This window comes from Pseudophryne corroboree, chromosome 1, assembly GCF_028390025.1.
Source record: "Pseudophryne corroboree isolate aPseCor3 chromosome 1, aPseCor3.hap2, whole genome shotgun sequence".
NCBI lineage: Eukaryota > Metazoa > Chordata > Amphibia > Anura > Myobatrachidae > Pseudophryne > Pseudophryne corroboree.
The window spans coordinates 602,039,309-602,056,094 of record NC_086444.1 but is presented as its reverse complement, the minus strand read 5'-3'; the positions used below and the strand labels follow the sequence as shown (position 1 = coordinate 602,056,094).

Genomic DNA, 16,786 nt, shown 5'->3' with positions numbered 1-16,786 from the left:
GCGGGCCTGCTTATGGTACGCCTGACCTTTTTGCTTTACCTGAAGGACGAAAGGGGCGAAAGGACGGGCCTTTGGCCTTCGACACAGAAGGAGCTGTATTAGGCAGACGGGCAGTTTTGGCAGTAGCCAAGTCAGCCACTATCTTATTTAAGTCCTCCCCAAACAGAATATCCCCCTTGAAAGGGAGTACCTCCAGGGTTTTTCTAGAGTCCAGATCCACAAACCAGGATCTCAGCCACAATATCCTGCGAGCCAGGACTGACGTAGTAGAGGCCTTGGCTGTTAGGATACCGGCATCAGAAGCCGCCTCTTTAATATAGCGAGAAGCTGTGACAATATATGACAAGCATTGTCTAGCATGGTCAGAGGAGATTTCAGCTTCTAACTCCAAGGCCCATGCTTCAATAGCCTCTGCAGCCCATGTAGCTGCAATAGTGGGCCTTTGTGCAGCACCCGTGAGGGTGTAAATCGCTTTTAGACAACCCTCGACACGTTTATCCGTAGGCTCTTTTAGAGACGTGACGGTAGTGACAGGTAGAGCTGAGGAAACCACCATCCTAGCCACATGTGAGTCTACTGGAGGAGGCGTTTCCCAATTCTTAGACAGCTCTGGCGCTAGGGGATAGCGAGCCAGCATCTTCTTTTGAGGCACAAACTTCGTACCCGGGCTTTACCAGGGTTCCTGACGTATATCCACTAGGTGGTCAGAGTGAGGTAAAACTTGTTTAATCACCTTCTGACGCTTGAACCTATCTGGTTTCTTAGGAGGAACGGATGGCTCGGGATCATCCATAATCTGCAGAATTAACTTAATAGCCTCCAAAAGATCAGGAACATCCACATGTGAACTACCCTCCCCATCAGCCGTATCGGAGTCAGAACCTGTGGGGTCAGTTTATGTGCTGTCTTCATCAGACGAGATGTCAGTGACAGCAATGGATTGTGAGGAGATGAGCGCTCGCTTAGAGGACCTCTTGGACTTAGGCGAGCGTTGGTCAGACTTTTTAGTAGTCAGGGACTGGTTCAACTAATTTAATTGAGCAGATAAATCGTCTGCCCACGGCGGGTTAGCTGCAGGGACCACATACGGTTATACCAGCATTGGGGGTCCCATAGGGGGTGTTAGTTTATGAACTAGCGTATGCAGAAGCGTGGAAAAAGTGGCCCATGGAGGGTCAGTATGTGCCTCCGTTGCCACAGTCCCACTGGGGGGCAAGGAGCCCCCAGAATCAGAGCCCACAGCTGCTATATTCTCCCCATATGTGCCTGTGGCTTCAGCAACACCAGCAGTGTGTTCCGCCCCAGAACCGTTACCCTCAGAAGCAGACAAGATATAACTTGCAGTATGAAGTAACACAGTACAATTATTAGCAGCACTATATCCCTAAACCCAAACCCCTGCACAGTGTAGTCAGCACCAGCAGAGATAAAGGAGAGATATGGTGACTAAATCACAGAGAAAAATACGTAATACAGTATATCTTTGTGAAAATTCTATATTAAATAACACCTGACGCAACAAGCCCCCTCAGGTTATAGAATATAGGGATAGCAAGTTGAGTGAAAGACACGGGATGGACACTACTCGGCTATCAATGCACACACAAATAGTCACAGTTTGTACAATGCAGAGGTTATTACAGACAATAATACTGCACTGGACTAGCTTACACAGCTATATAGTCAATAGATATACATCCAGTTTCTTACTGTGTAGTGTTATATCACAGGGTAATTGTACTATAAACCCCTGACTAAATGCACTCTTTCTTACTAACACTGACTAAAAAAGCAGGTAGAATACTTAAGTGTCATGTAAAGGCACAGCGCTGACAACCAGGCGGCTTTACATAGGAGGATTTGCCCAAGCAGTCCCAGGAACAGTGAGCTGAGGAGTAATGGCGCCGCAGACACTGACAGGGAGTGAGGAAAAGACAGAGATGCAGCTCCAGGGCGGGAACACTTGCTGGAAATGGCGCCCTGGGGCTGGGGGAGGGGCTTCAGGTCTAAGCCTTATCCCCCTTGCTGGCAAAACCACCGGGTACTGTGGGCGATATTAAAATCGGTTTTAAGAGAAAACCTGACCTGCGCCCATGCCCTGGTGATCTAGTGGGATCGCCTGTATCCACAGTGTCCACCGGCAGCGCGCGCGGCCCGCCTCCCACTGACCGCGCCGGATCGCGATAAAGACCGGGTCCCGCGAGCGGGACCCACTTACCACCTCCCGAAGCACGGCCACGCGATCCTGGAGAGCCCCAGCCGTGTGTGTCTAACATGAAGAAAACTGGAGCCTCCACTGTAGATACCCGGCAAACAGGGCTCGGGAGTGTACAGCGCCGTTGGGGAGAGCTGGAGCTGCAGCAGAGAATGTCACAAGACATTTACCACCGCTGCTGCCCTTGAAGTCTTCATTTGTTACCTCGTAAAAAGCTTTTCTCAGGGCTGCTTGGAGCAGCTCCTCTGTTAAGTGCCTGCTTACTGCAGCACCAACTGACAAACTAAACTAAACTCCTGTGCTGGGAGGCGGGGTGATATAGGAGGCGGCGCTATGCATCTTGGGAAAAAGGTCAAAGCTTTGAGCCTGTTGGTGCCTCGGATCAAGATCCTACTTTACACCCCATTGTCCAGACTTGTGGAGCCCAGTGTACCCCGCAGCAGAAAGGAGATTTCTGGTAAGAACTTACCATTGTTAAATCTCTTTCTACGAGGTATACTGGATTCCGCAGGGTGCCCATTCTGACGCACTTAGCTTCTTTGGGTTTGTATGGCATTAGCCACTGGTACCTTCTCCTGTCGTGAGAATGTGGTTTGCTGTGGCTACTAATTGTCATCTCTTAACCAGTCCAATGCAGTAGCAGGTAACAAAACTGAGCTCCAGTTCCTGGAGGCGGGGATATAGAGGAGGTGGCGCTATGCATCCTGGGAACAGTCAAAGCTTTTAGCCTGTTGGTGCCTCGGATCAAGATCCAACTCTACACCCCAATGTTATTCCCTGTGGAATCCAGTGTACCTCGCAGAAAGAGATTTAACAACGGTAAGTTCTTACCAGAAATCTCCTTTTCATGTGGCATTGAACTTCCGTCCATCTTTGAATCAAGCCCACAGAAAGAAGTAATTTATAAAATTGACCTTCATGCTGCCAAATCCAAGGGCCACTGCTCTCTGCTTATTCTCCTTGATCGCTCTGCTGCTTTTGATACTCTAGAACACCCTTTCCTCCTACAAATCCTTCAGTCCATTGGTCTGTGTGATACTGTCCTCTCTGACCGCTCCTTCTGTCTCCTATCATGACTCCAACTCTCCCACACTTCCCCTAACAATAGGTGTTTCCCAAGGTTATGTTCTTGGATCTCTCCTTTTTCTCTCTATACATTCTCTTTAGGTGAGCTCATTCGCTCTTTCCACTTCCAATATAATGTCTATGCTGACGACACTCAAATCTACCTTTCCTCCCATGACCTCTCCTCCTCTTTCCTCACTCGTTTCTCTGCTATCTGTTCTTGGATGTCCCAGCGCTTTCTTAAACTTAACATTTCTAAGACTTGGCTAATCTTCTTCCCACCCTCTGCATAACCTCACTTCCCACAATTTCACTATCTATGGATGGCACAACTATCTCTCCTCTAGCCCTCAAGTATGCTGTCTTGGAGTTATCCTTAATTCCTCCCTCTCCTTCAAACCACACATTCAGCACATCTCACAGTCCTGCCATTTCCATTTCAAAAATATTTCCAGGATCAGACCCTTTCTCACCCTGAATGCTAGTAAGGTCCTCATCCACTCACTGGTCATGTCTAGATTGGACTACTGTAATCTCTCTCCACTCCAATCTATCCTCAATGCTGCTGCCCAGCTCATCTTCCTCTCCAAGGGCCTAATTCAGATCTGATCACAGTAGCAACAAATTTTGTTAGCTAATGGGCAAAACCATGTGCACTGCAGGGGAAGGGGCAGATATAACGCGTGCAGAGAGAGTTAGATTTGGGTGGGGTGTGTTCAAACTGAAATCTAAATTGCAGTGTAAAAATAAAGCAGCTAGTATTTCTCCGGCAGGGTCCACAGGTTATCCACAGGATAAGAATGGGATATGATTGAGCGACAGCGGATTGGCACCAAACGATCACAAGCTTTCAGTCCTCCCTGGATGCAACGGGCTCGCCCACTGGCTCAGGCAAATCAGTTTTTGTTTGGTGCGGCAGGAGCCGGACCATGGTCATAGGGCTGTTGCTGTTTGGCAGCCCTAAGCTTTTTTACTTTATTTTTATAGTCTTACTACGTTTTTGAGTGATCTTTCCTAACAGCGTCTTACACGCATATTGGGAAGAGTCGCTCCAACAACTCTCCGCTGGGTCGCAACGACGCTTACCCACGGTACAAGTGCTGTCTCAACGGGCGTCTGTGTCGGATGTTACTAGCAGGTCCAGCAGACGTTACCAGGCTGTGGCCGGAGCACGGGGAGAAGGTAAGGCATCGGTTCCACTTAGAAGGGGAATAACGAACACAGCCGCACTGTATTGAGAGAAGACTACCAAACAGTAGCTGGCACGCCGCCACCACGGGTGCTCCAGCGCTAGGCCTTAGGGATCATAAGGTGCCAGGAATAGTATGAGGCTGCGATCCCTAGGGTTGATGTCAGCGTGGGGAGTTAGACGCTCTCCTGGTCCCCCCTCCCCCAGTTCATGACCAGTTTCCGCCGGTCTCCCGCCATGAACTGTTTGCCTCACTTCCGTCTCAGACGCTACCACCAGGGGTCTCGGTCGCAGCACAGGCCGCTGTGTCTCTGTACACTAAGCGCTACCGCGAGGCGACCGGGTCGCAGTACAGGCGTCTGTATCACCGGTGCGTCTGCATGCACAGTGCGTCTGTGTTCACTAAAGATTCCCGGAGCGGCAGTGTACACTAGTAGCGTCTGGATCCACTCAGCGTTCGCTAACGTATTGATCGATCTTGGAAGTGGGGTAAGTTTCCCTGCATCCCACTCTGAGTACGGGTTATACAGCACTAAATTTCTATCTACTTTTATCAGTATGTATAGTTAAAGTTAGTGCCTATTGCATATGAGTCTGTGTACATTACTGTGGTTTTCTTCGCAATGCGTCTGAATAAGTTATTTAACTGTATAGAACAGAATTCAGTAATATGTACTCCTACATACTTTGATATGTATTTTGTAGTTGATTATATGCTCATATGACTAATATATAACTTGTGACTGACTGCTAGTGTGATTGCTGACTTTATAAATGTTTGTCAGTGGTTTCTACTGCGCCTCAATGCTGGTGCATAGCTGGGGTTGGGGTCAGATTGATATCACTTTAAATATAGTAAAGTGATTACAGTCACAAATTGTGTAATATACTGTGAAAAGCTGATTATCATGTCTAAGAGCGGCAAGGGTGACGAGGTTACAATAACAGTAACACCAACACTCATAACATGTTTATCCTGCAAGGTGGGATTATCCTCTCAGGATCTGGCACATGATGGGTTATGTACAAATTGTTTTGCTTTTCAGCAAATTGCAAGGCAGATCCCTGTTCAACGGCAGGTAGATCCACCTTGGGCTATGTTTGCACAGACCTTGTCCAGTATAGCCGAGCGGGTAGTCCCTACAGCCTCAATCTCAGGAGTAGGGTATACTATAAACCCATACATGCAGCTTCCCTCTTATGGTATAGCCCCAACAGCTTCTCCAAGTAAACAAGCTGATAAACCAAGGGTAAATATATCATCAAATTCACAGGCTACACAGGATGTAGCCTGTGAATCAGATGATGATAGCTCTATATACTCTCCTTCAACATATGAAGAACAGGTAGACGGTTTCCGCTCAGAGGATATAGCTGAATTAATTGGAGCAATGAAGGCTATTCTGTCCCTAGAGGATTCAGCAGAGCCGGTATAAAAAACTAAGGCACCTGTGTTTAAGCGTCCCAAAACAGTTAGGATTGAGTTTCCAGGGTCAGAGCAGCTGACGGAAATCATGGAGGAAGCTTGGGCTACACCCAATAAAAAATCTAGAATTCCAAAGAAATGGGATTCCTATTATCCTTTCTCTATCGTCCTAGTGGATGCTGGGGTTCCTGAAAGGACCATGGGGAATAGCGGCTCCGCAGGAGACAGGGCACAAAAAGTAAAGCTTTTCCAGATCAGGTGGTGTGCACTGGCTCCTCCCCCTATGACCCTCCTCCAGACTCCAGTTAGATTTTTGTGCCCGGCCGAGAAGGGTGCAATTCTAGGTGGCTCTCATAAAGAGCTGCTTAGAGAAAGTTTAGCTTAGGTTTTTTATTTTACAGTGATTCCTGCTGGCAACAGGATCACTGCAACGAGGGACAGAGGGGAGAAGAAGTGAACTCACCTGCGTGCAGGATGGATTGGCTTCTTGGCTACTGGACATCAGCTCCAGAGGGACGATCACAGGTACAGCCTGGATGGTCACCGGAGCCGCGCCGCCGGCCCCCTTGCAGATGCTGAAGTAAGAAGAGGTCCAGAATCGGCGGCTGAAGACTCCTGCAGTCTTCTAAAGGTAGCGCACAGCACTGCAGCTGTGCGCCATTTTCCTCTCAGCACACTTCACACGCAGTCACTGAGGGTGCAGGGCGCTGGGGGGGGGCGCCCTGGGAGGCAAATGAAAACCTATTAAAAGGCTAAAAATACCTCACATATAGCCCCCAGAGGCTATATGGAGATATTTAACCCCTGCCTGGATTCACAAAATAGCGGGAGACGAGCCCGCCGGAAAAGGGGCGGGGCCTATCTCCTCAGCACACGGCGCCATTTCCTCTCACAGCTCCGCTGGTCAGGACGGCTCCCAGGTCTCTCCCCTGCACTGCACTACAGAAACAGGGTAAAACAGAGAGGGGGGGCAAATTTAATGGCAATATTTTGATATATATAAAGCAGCTATAAGGGAGCACTTATTATAAGGCTATCCCTGTCATATATAGCGCTTTTTTGGTGTGTGCTGGCAGACTCTCCCTCTGTCTCCCCAAAGGGCTAGTGGGTCCTGTCTTCGTGTAGAGCATTCCCTGTGTGTCTGCTGTGTGTCGGTACGTGTGTGTCGACATGTATGAGGACGATATTGGTGTGGAGGCGGAGCAATTGCCAAATATGGGGATGTCACCTCCTAGGGGGTCGACACCAGAATGGATGCCTTTATTTGTGGAATTACGGGATAGCGTCAACTCGCTTAAGCAGTCGTTTGACGACATGAGGCGGCCGGACAATCAATTAGTGCCTGTCCAGGCGCCTCAAACACCGTCAGGGGCTGTGAAACGCCCTTTGCCTCAGTCGGTCGACACAGACCCAGACACAGGCACTGATTCCAGTGGTGACGGTGACGAATCAACCGTATTTTCCAGTAGGGCCACACGTTATATGATTTTGGCAATGAAGGAGGCGTTACATTTAGCTGATACTACAGGTACCACTAAACAGGGTATTATGTGGGGTGTGAAAAAACTACCTATAGTTTTTCCTGAATCAGAAGAATTAAATGACGTGTGTGATGAAGCGTGGGTTGCCCCTGATAAAAAGCTGATAATTTCAAAGAAATTATTGGCATTATACCCTTTCCCGCCAGAGGTTAGGGAGCGCTGGGAAACACCTCCTAGGGTGGACAAGGCGCTAACACGCTTATCTAAACAAGTGGCGTTACCATCTCCTGAGACGGCCGCACTTAAAGATCCATCAGATAGGAGGATGGAAAATATCCAAAAAAGTATATACACACATGCAGGTGTTATACTACGACCAGCTATAGCGACTGCCTGGATGTGCAGTGCTGGGGTAGTTTGGTCAGAGTCCCTGATTGAAAATATTGATTGAGGGATATCTGCACACTGGCATCACGGGTAAGTGCTATGTCCATTTCGGCCAGAAGAGCTTTATGGACGCGACAGTGGACAGGCGATGCGGATTCAAAACGGCATATGGAAGTTTTGCCGTATAAAGGGGAGGAGTTATTTGGAGTCGGTCTATCAGATTTGGTGGCCACGGCTACAGCCGGGAAATCCACCTTTCTACCTCAAGTCACTCCCCAACAGAAAAAGGCACCGACTTTTCAACCGCAGCCCTTTCGTTCCTTTAAAAATAAGAGAGCAAAGGGCTATTCATATCTGCCACGAGGCAGAGGTCGAGGGAAGAGACAGCAACAGGCAGCTCCTTCCCAGGAACAGAAGCCCTCCCCGGCTTCTACAAAAGCCTCAGCATGACGCTGGGGCTTCTCAAGCGGACTCGGGGACGGTGGGCGGTCGTCTCAAAAATTACAGCGCGCAGTGGGCTCACTCGCAGGTAGATCCCTGGATCCTGCAGTTAATATCTCAGGGGTACAGGTTGGAATTAGAGACAGATCCACCTCGCCGTTTCCTGAAGTCTGCTTTACCAACGTCCCCCTCCGAAAGGGAGACGGTTTTGGAAGCCATTCACAAGCTGTACTCTCAGCAGGTGATAGTCAAGGTACCTCTTCTACAACAAGGGAAGGGGTATTATTCCACTCTATTTGTGGTACCGAAGCCGGATGGCTCGGTAAGGCCTATTCTAAATCTGAAGTCCTTGAACCTGTACATAAAGAAGTTCAAGTTCAAGATGGAGTCACTCAGAGCAGTGATAGCGAACCTGGAAGAAGGGGACTTTATGGTATCCTTGGACATCAAGGATGCGTATCTCCACGTTCCAATTTACCCCTCACACCAGGGGTACCTCAGGTTCGTTGTACAAAACTGTCACTATCAGTTTCAGACGCTGCCGTTTGGTTTGTCCACGGCACCTCGGGTCTTTACAAAGGTAATGGCCGAGATGATGATTCTTCTTCGAAGAAAAGGCGTATTAATTATCCCATACTTGGACGATCTCCTAATAAGGGCAAGGTCCAGAGAACAGCTAGAGATGGGATTAGCACTATCTCAAGAGGTGCTAAAGCAGCACGGATGGATTCTGAATATTCCAAAATCCCAATTAATGCCGACAACTCGTCTGCTGTTCCTAGGGATGATTCTGGACACGGTTCAGAAAAAGGTTTTTCTTCCCGAGGAAAAAGCCAAGGAGTTATCCGACCTGGTCAGGAACCTCCTAAAACCAGGAAAGGTGTCTGTGCATCAATGCACAAGAGTCCTGGGAAAAATGGTGGCTTCTTACGAAGCAATTCCATTCGGCAGATTCCATGCAAGAATTTTCCAAAGGGATCTGTTGGACAAATGGTCAGGGTCGCATCTTCAGATGCACCTGCGGATAACCCTGTCTCCAAGGACAAGGGTATCTCTTCTGTGGTGGTTGCAGAGGGCTCATCTATTGGAGGGCCGCAGATTCGGCATACAGGATTTGGATCCTGGTGACCACGGACGCCAGCCTGAGAGGCTGGGGAGCAGTCACACAAGGAAGAAACTTCCAGGGAGTGTGGTCGAGCCTGGAAAAGTCTCTTCACATAAACATTCTGGAACTAAGAGCAATCTACAATGCTCTAAGCCAGGCGGAACCTCTGCTTCAAGGAAGACCGGTGTTGATCCAGTCGGACAACATCACGGCAGTCGCCCATGTAAACAGACAGGGCGGCACAAGAAGCAGGAGTGCAATGGCAGAAGCTGCCAGGATCCTTCGCTGGGCGGAGAATCACGTGATAGCACTGTCAGCAGTGTTCATCCCGGGCGTGGACAACTGGGAAGCAGACTTCCTCAGCAGACACGATCTTCACCCGGGAAAGTGGGGACTTCATCCAGAAGTTTTCCACATGCTAATAAACCGTTGGGAAAGACCAATGGTGGACATGATGGCGTCTCGCCTCAACAAAAAACTGGACAGGTATTGCGCCAGGTCAAGAGATCCGCAGGCAATAGCTGTGGACGCGCTGGTAACACCTTGGGTGTACCAGTCGGTGTATGTGTTTCCTCCTCTGCCTCTCATACCAAAGGTATTGAGAATCATACGGCAAAGCGGAGTAAGAACGATACTAGTGGCTCCGGATTGGCCAAGAAGGTCTTGGTACCCGGAACTTCAAGAGATGGTCACGGACGATCCGTGGCCTCTACCTCTGAGAAGGGACCTGCTTCAACAGGGTCCCTGCCTCTTTCAAGACTTACCGCGGCTGCGTTTGACGGCATGGCGGTTGAACGCCAGATCCTAAAAGGAAAAGGCATTCCAGAAGAAGTCATTCCTACCTTGATTAAGGCAAGAAAGGAAGTCACCGCGAAGCATTATCACCGCATTTGGCGGAAATATGTTGCGTGGTGCGAGGATCGGAGTGCTCCGACGGAGGAATTTCAACTGGGTCGTTTCCTACATTTCCTGCAATCAGGATTGTCTATGGGTCTCAAATTGGGATCTATTAAGGTTCAAATTTCGGCCCTGTCAATATTCTTCCAAAAAGAATTGGCCTCAGTCCCTGAGGTCCAGACTTTTGTCAAAGGAGTACTGCATATACAGCCTCCTGTGGTGCCTCCGGTGGCACCGTGGGATCTAAATGTAGTTTTAGATTTCCTCAAATCCCATTGGTTTGAACCACTAAAAAATGTGGATTTGAAATATCTCACATGGAAAGTGACTATGTTACTGGCCCTGGCTTCCGCCAGGAGAGTATCTGAACTGGCGGCTTTATCTTATAAAAGCCCTTATTTAATTTTCCATTCGGATAGGGCAGAGCTGCGGACGCGTCCGCATTTTCTCCCTAAGGTGGTATCAGCGTTTCACCTGAACCAGCCTATTGTAGTGCCTGCGGCTACAAGCGACTTGGAGGACTCCAAGTTGTTGGACGTTGTCAGAGCTTTAAAAATATACATTTCAAGGACGGCTGGAGTCAGAAAATCTGACTCGCTGTTTATACTGTATGCACCCAACAAGTTGGGTGCGCCTGCTTCTAAGCAGTCGATTGCTCGTTGGATTTGTAACACAATTCAACTTGCACATTCTGTGGCAGGCCTGCCACAGCCTAAATCTGTTAAGGCCCATTCCACAAGGAAAGTGGGCTCATCTTGGGCGGCTGCCCGAGGGGTCTCGGCATTACAACTCTGCCGAGCAGCTACGTGGTCAGGGGAGAACACGTTTGTAAAATTCTACAAATTTGATACCCTGGCAAAAGAGGACCTGGAGTTCTCTCATTCGGTGCTGCAGAGTCATCCGCACTCTCCCGCCCGTTTGGGAGCTTTGGTATAATCCCCATGGTCCTTTCAGGAACCCCAGCATCCACTAGGACGATAGAGAAAATAAGAATTTACTTACCGATAATTCTATTTCTCGGAGTCCGTAGTGGATGCTGGGCGCCCATCCCAAGTGCGGATTATCTGCAATACTTGTACATAGTTATTGTTAACTAATTCGGGTTATTGTTTAGGGAGCCATCTTTCAGAGGCTCCTCTGTTATCATACTGTTAACTGGGTTTAGATCACAAGTTGTACGGTGTGATTGGTGTGGCTGGTATGAGTCTTACCCGGGATTCAAAATCCTCCCTTATTGTGTACGCTCGTCCGGGCACAGTACCTAACTGGAGTCTGGAGGAGGGTCATAGGGGGAGGAGCCAGTGCACACCACCTGATCTGGAAAAGCTTTACTTTTTGTGCCCTGTCTCCTGCGGAGCCGCTATTCCCCATGGTCCTTTCAGGAACCCCAGCATCCACTACGGACTCCGAGAAATAGAATTATCGGTAAGTAAATTCTAATTTTCCAACTGGGGACTGTTTAAAAAGAGAAGTGCCTCAAAGGTAGATACGCACGTCATTCGATTAGTGCGAAAATCTACATTGCCTTTACCGTCTACATCCTTAAATGATGTCACAGACAGAAGAGTGGATGGTTTTTTGATAACCATATTTTCTCTGTCGGGGGCAGTCATAAGGCCAGCCATGGCTTCAGCTTGGATGGCCAAGGCGGTAGCTGAATGGACTGACGAACTGGAAAATGGGCTTGTGGCAAACACTAGGGAGCAGGAATCCCATATAGCTCACATGAAGCAGGCTGCGGTATTCTTAGAAGAAGCAGCAATAGATATGGGTACTATTGCTTCCAAGGCATCAGCTTAACGGTAGCGGATCGCAGAGCAATTTGGTTACGTACATGGAAAGCTGATTCAGAATCTAAAAAGGTTCTGGAATCTTTGCCTTTTGTTGGGAATATTCTGTTTGGTAAGGAATTGACAGATATCCTGGAGTCAGAAGCAGAATCCAAGAAGGTCTGGTTTCCTGCCAATTATAACCCCAGGCCTGGGGGTTCGGGTTTATGGACATTTCGGTGGCAAGGAAAAAACCAAAGGAAGAGTGAGGCTAAGCAGCCCCAATACAATAAGTTTGGTAAGGCAAAGAAGCAATGGGCCACCAGAGGGCCAGCTTCCAAACCAGAACAGAAACCATCAGCCTGATGGTGCGGGCCTCCACCTGGGGGACCCCAGGGTAGGGGGCTGACTACTTCAGTTTGCACACATATGGCAATAGTCGACAACAGATGCTTGGGTGCAAGAAGCGGTATCTCTGGGTTATGTTTTCCCCTTCAAGAAGCAGCCTCCTCTAAGGTTCTTCTGCACCAGTCCGTCTCGTATAGGGGCGAAGGCCAGAGCCCTGCAAGAAGCAGTTCAGAAATTGCTTTAGTCAGGAGTAATTATTCCAGTACCCCCGGCACAACGGGGACAGGGGTTTTACTCCAACCTGTTTTTGGTTCAGAAGCCAAATGGGTCATTTAGGCCAATTCTCAATCTCGAAATGTTAAACCAAATACATTTGGGTACCATGGTTCCACATGGAGACATTACGCTCCATAGTTTTGGGCCATGGAACCAGGGGATTACATGGTGATAATGTCGATATTATCTTAGACCGAAAAGCTATACCTCTAGATACACTATTACCGTGGAGCCGCTATGGCGGCTAGACTGAATACACGTGCTACGCACGTGGTACGTACTTGGCGTACACACGCCGCGCTGAGTGTACAGAGTACACACAGCGTGCGCACACACAATTGATAACCTTTAAACATTGTTAATGATACAATGTAATGATATGATTACACTTTAAACCCTTAACAGCAAAGTACTACAACGATGTTATACCTTAAACTTTAAGTAGCGCTGACGGTATAAAATACCCGCAGTGCGTACACCTTATCAATACTTATACACCTTATACAGATAAATACACTCTAAGACCCTTGCCGGAAAGTGAAGACACAACACCGATTTGTAGTTGCAACCACAGGGTTCTAAGGCCACAGTGGATTATTCCAAAAGGTAACACAGTACAAATCATACACTACAGGCTAACAAGATAAATCTAAACAGAATAATGGCTACAGAGAATGTACATACGTGAGAATGTTCGCAAGCGCAACCCGGCCGGTCCTCCGCTAGTCAGATAGAAAGCGTTCAGAGTCTTCTGACCGGCCAGGCAACAATGGGCTTTTTATACACAACATGCATACACAATACAATGGTCACTGTAATCTCATTGTCCATTGGACACAGGGATGTGTCTTTACATTACAGAAGAGGTCATAGGTTGATTTGAATAGATGGGCGAGGTCTTTCCCCAACTGCTCTTGTGGGTGGTATCCTCTGGATTCCCGCCGCATACATAATATACAGTAAATACAGTTAATATTTATATTCTACTTCTGCACATAACTATACGCTGGAACATGCGATCTTTCTCTAACCAACACCGGAAATGTTACCCTCAAAATACCCTACAGCTGGATACTAGACATCACCTTCCAACCTTTATCTGACCCTTCCTATCATGCAAAGGCGAATCTCTTAGTCCAGGAACTGTTTAAACTATTAATACTCGCTGATGTGGTGCAAGGGAACTATGGGTACAAAATGCACTATTTGGGTTGAATATGTAATGTTCTAATAACCCTCTACGCGCTTCACAAACTCCGCCGTAAATACCCATATCACGCGCATGATCGCCGGAGCGATCCTACGCAAATTGCGGATATGTGCACGCACGGCGGACTGAGTGTACGAGCAGCGGGCATGTGCATGGGGTTAGTACAAGGCATATGCATTACAATATTTTTCGACTTCGACAGTCCACCCTTTGGCAGTCAACAATAACTGCCACTATCTAAGCATTAAACAGAAAAATATATAATACAATATCTACATATGGTTGGATAAAAATATACAATACATTATCCATAAATGATTGGATGGTAGGAGGAGAGGTGTAGGCGGGAAATGTATGACCTAGTGGGATAGTAAAAGCATGTATGTATGAAATCCATGTCTGAGGGGCATGTATCATCGTGCCGTATATGTTCTAGGTAAGCTTCGAGGTATTGCGAAGTATACATTAAATCCTTCTCATCCGTATTAAGGGTCTGTAAGTGGGCCAACAAACACTACCGAGCTCTTTTCGGCTTCTTGTTCCAACAAAGGGGGTGCACATTTAGTTGATGATACATGGAGGGGGAACACATGTGAATGCTAATATGTGGATATCACCTGTCGACTATGTGTGTCACTACCTGAAGGTTGTAGAGATGAAGATAAGAAACATATCAAAAATACAATCACATAACATTTGTGTAATCGTTCTTGGGTGTTGATCGAAGTCTTGTCCGGATGGGTGTATTTTTGCTGAGAGTGTTCATCAAAGTCTTTTCTGGATGGGTGTATTTTTGCTGAGAGAAAAACAGAGGAAAAACGGGTGAAAGAAACGGACCGTGGAATCACGTTTTATCACAACATTGTCTCTATTGATGGGTCATAAATTAAATCAGTTGCTGTAACAATGCCCCCGCTCCTCAAACTCATCACTTTGGTACCGCGCTTGCGCCGCGTTAAAATTCGAACACACCTAAATATCAAGCCAATCATTATGACAACTCCCAGGATACAAAGGAGAAACTTTCCTACACTCACAATAACATTTTGAGCCCATTCTCCTAAACCTGAGAACCAATTGCGTGGGTTCAACCATGAGACCCAGCCGGGTCATTACTCACAGCAGTAGGGGTAAGGTTGTGTCTCCTTCGGAACTCCCACTTCAACTGTAAGATATCGTCCATCTTTTGATCTATGACCTCGGTTGGGTCATCAGTGCTGTTTGTAATGTACGTGCAGCACTTTACACCATACTGAGTTGCCAAAGTGACACAGTACCCGCCTGTCACCGCTGTGATATAATTGAGGACCATCCTGTGCTGGATCAGTTCCGTTTTGTAAGCTTGCAACGCCCTCCCTGTATACCTGAAGGTGTCATCATACATCTCGGTGATGTTATCTATTAGGTTCGCTAACGCGTGAATATACCTATAATTTATAATTCCTCTGGCGGTACGGGTGATATCTAACGCGAGTAGGAATTGAATCCCGGTGGATTCGTGGATCAAATCAGAGGCTGCGTGCTCTGTCCTATCTATAAGGTGTCTCTTAACGATGTGTTCATAGTGAGTATGAGTGTAAGGAGCTTGAGCATTGCGGTGAACGTCTTTCATCTTATTATGGGTTATGGTCATAACTTCTGGCAACAGTCTTCCAATGTAACACAATCCCTCTGAGATTGGGGCAAGCCACTTATACGCCTTGAATGAAATATGCATCATCGGGGAGAACATATGGGACAGAAAATGACATTACCATATTGCAAACCTTCCAAGTGAAAAATCCTATCCCTAACTCTCTCATCTGTTCAGTACACGTATCAGGCTGTATGATATGCGCACAGTACCCTGGTGATACTTCTCCAACCCGCATGGTCCTACTTCCTAGAGTATACCTGTACCGAAAATACCTTCCACCGTCGGCTATTTGGCGTATAAGTTCAGTGTCTACGGGTATTCTGTCGGCTCTGTGTGAAAATGCCATGGTTTGGTTATTCCATGTCACTTCCCAATTTCCCGGCTTTCATGAATTGGAAATGTTGAAACATACTAAGGATCTATCCACATGATACTGGTGGAGCTTCAAACTAGGGGGCCTAGAAATATTAAATTTCTTGTCCACCGGTCTCCCACCCCTTAATTCAAGTACCTCATCTATTGTTAATGGATACGGTACTAGTCCTGACTTGCTCTGACCTTGAGGTACTTGTGAGCACACCCAGCATTCTGTTTGGTTTAAAACCTTACCCACTAATGAGTGATAATCACTCAATGGATGACGGTCCATGTTGATATTAAGGCTGGACTGACATCTGTGGATGCACCCGTCCTCAACTATGTGTCCACAGTTTCTACAAATACAATTTTCCTCAGCCAATAACCCTTCACAGTGCCTCCTAGTTTCTTAACTACTAGATCGTTTTCTGATACTCGCCTTTGCTCGATGGATGTGTTGCTCTTGGAATTCTACAAATCCGTCCTTGTCATCAGAACCCATTCCAGATCCTTTCTCGACATCTCTGGTACTCTCACCGAAACAGACTGCTCTGGTCAACAACAGGGTCAACAGGAAAACCCGGAATGCAGTCTCTTGGGGTAAGTCCATCTTGTTAAGGGGAGAGAAAAAGGAGCAAGGAAGGGGGGGAAAGGAGGGTAATGGGAGATGGAGAAAATAATAAAAAGGAAAACGAAATTTGGTGCGACAACAGCCTCTGGTCTTGTAGTTCTCTGTGCTCAGTTGCCGTGACAACAGTCCTGCCTCTCAACCTTCCCGGAACAGGCACTCCAGTGATACGATTTCCTCTACACTCTGCTCTTTGTCACGGGCTCTCTCTGGGTCAGCGACCTTCTTACAGTGGGACGAGTGGACCCAAGTCTCTCTCTCGGCAACCTTTAATGCTGTCGTGCTGGTCAGTAAGACTTGGTACCGTCCTTCCCACCGGTCAATAAGGCAACCTGAGCGTAGAAAATTTTGAATCA

General features: G+C 47.5%; 1 protein-coding gene across 2 annotated transcripts in view; it reads left to right on the top strand.

Annotated features, from left to right (window-relative positions):
• FAM174C (family with sequence similarity 174 member C) overlaps positions 1-16,786 on the top strand; it is a 102,775-nt gene that overhangs the window by 49,057 nt on the left and 36,932 nt on the right. The gene's annotated exons all lie outside the window — the stretch shown is intronic.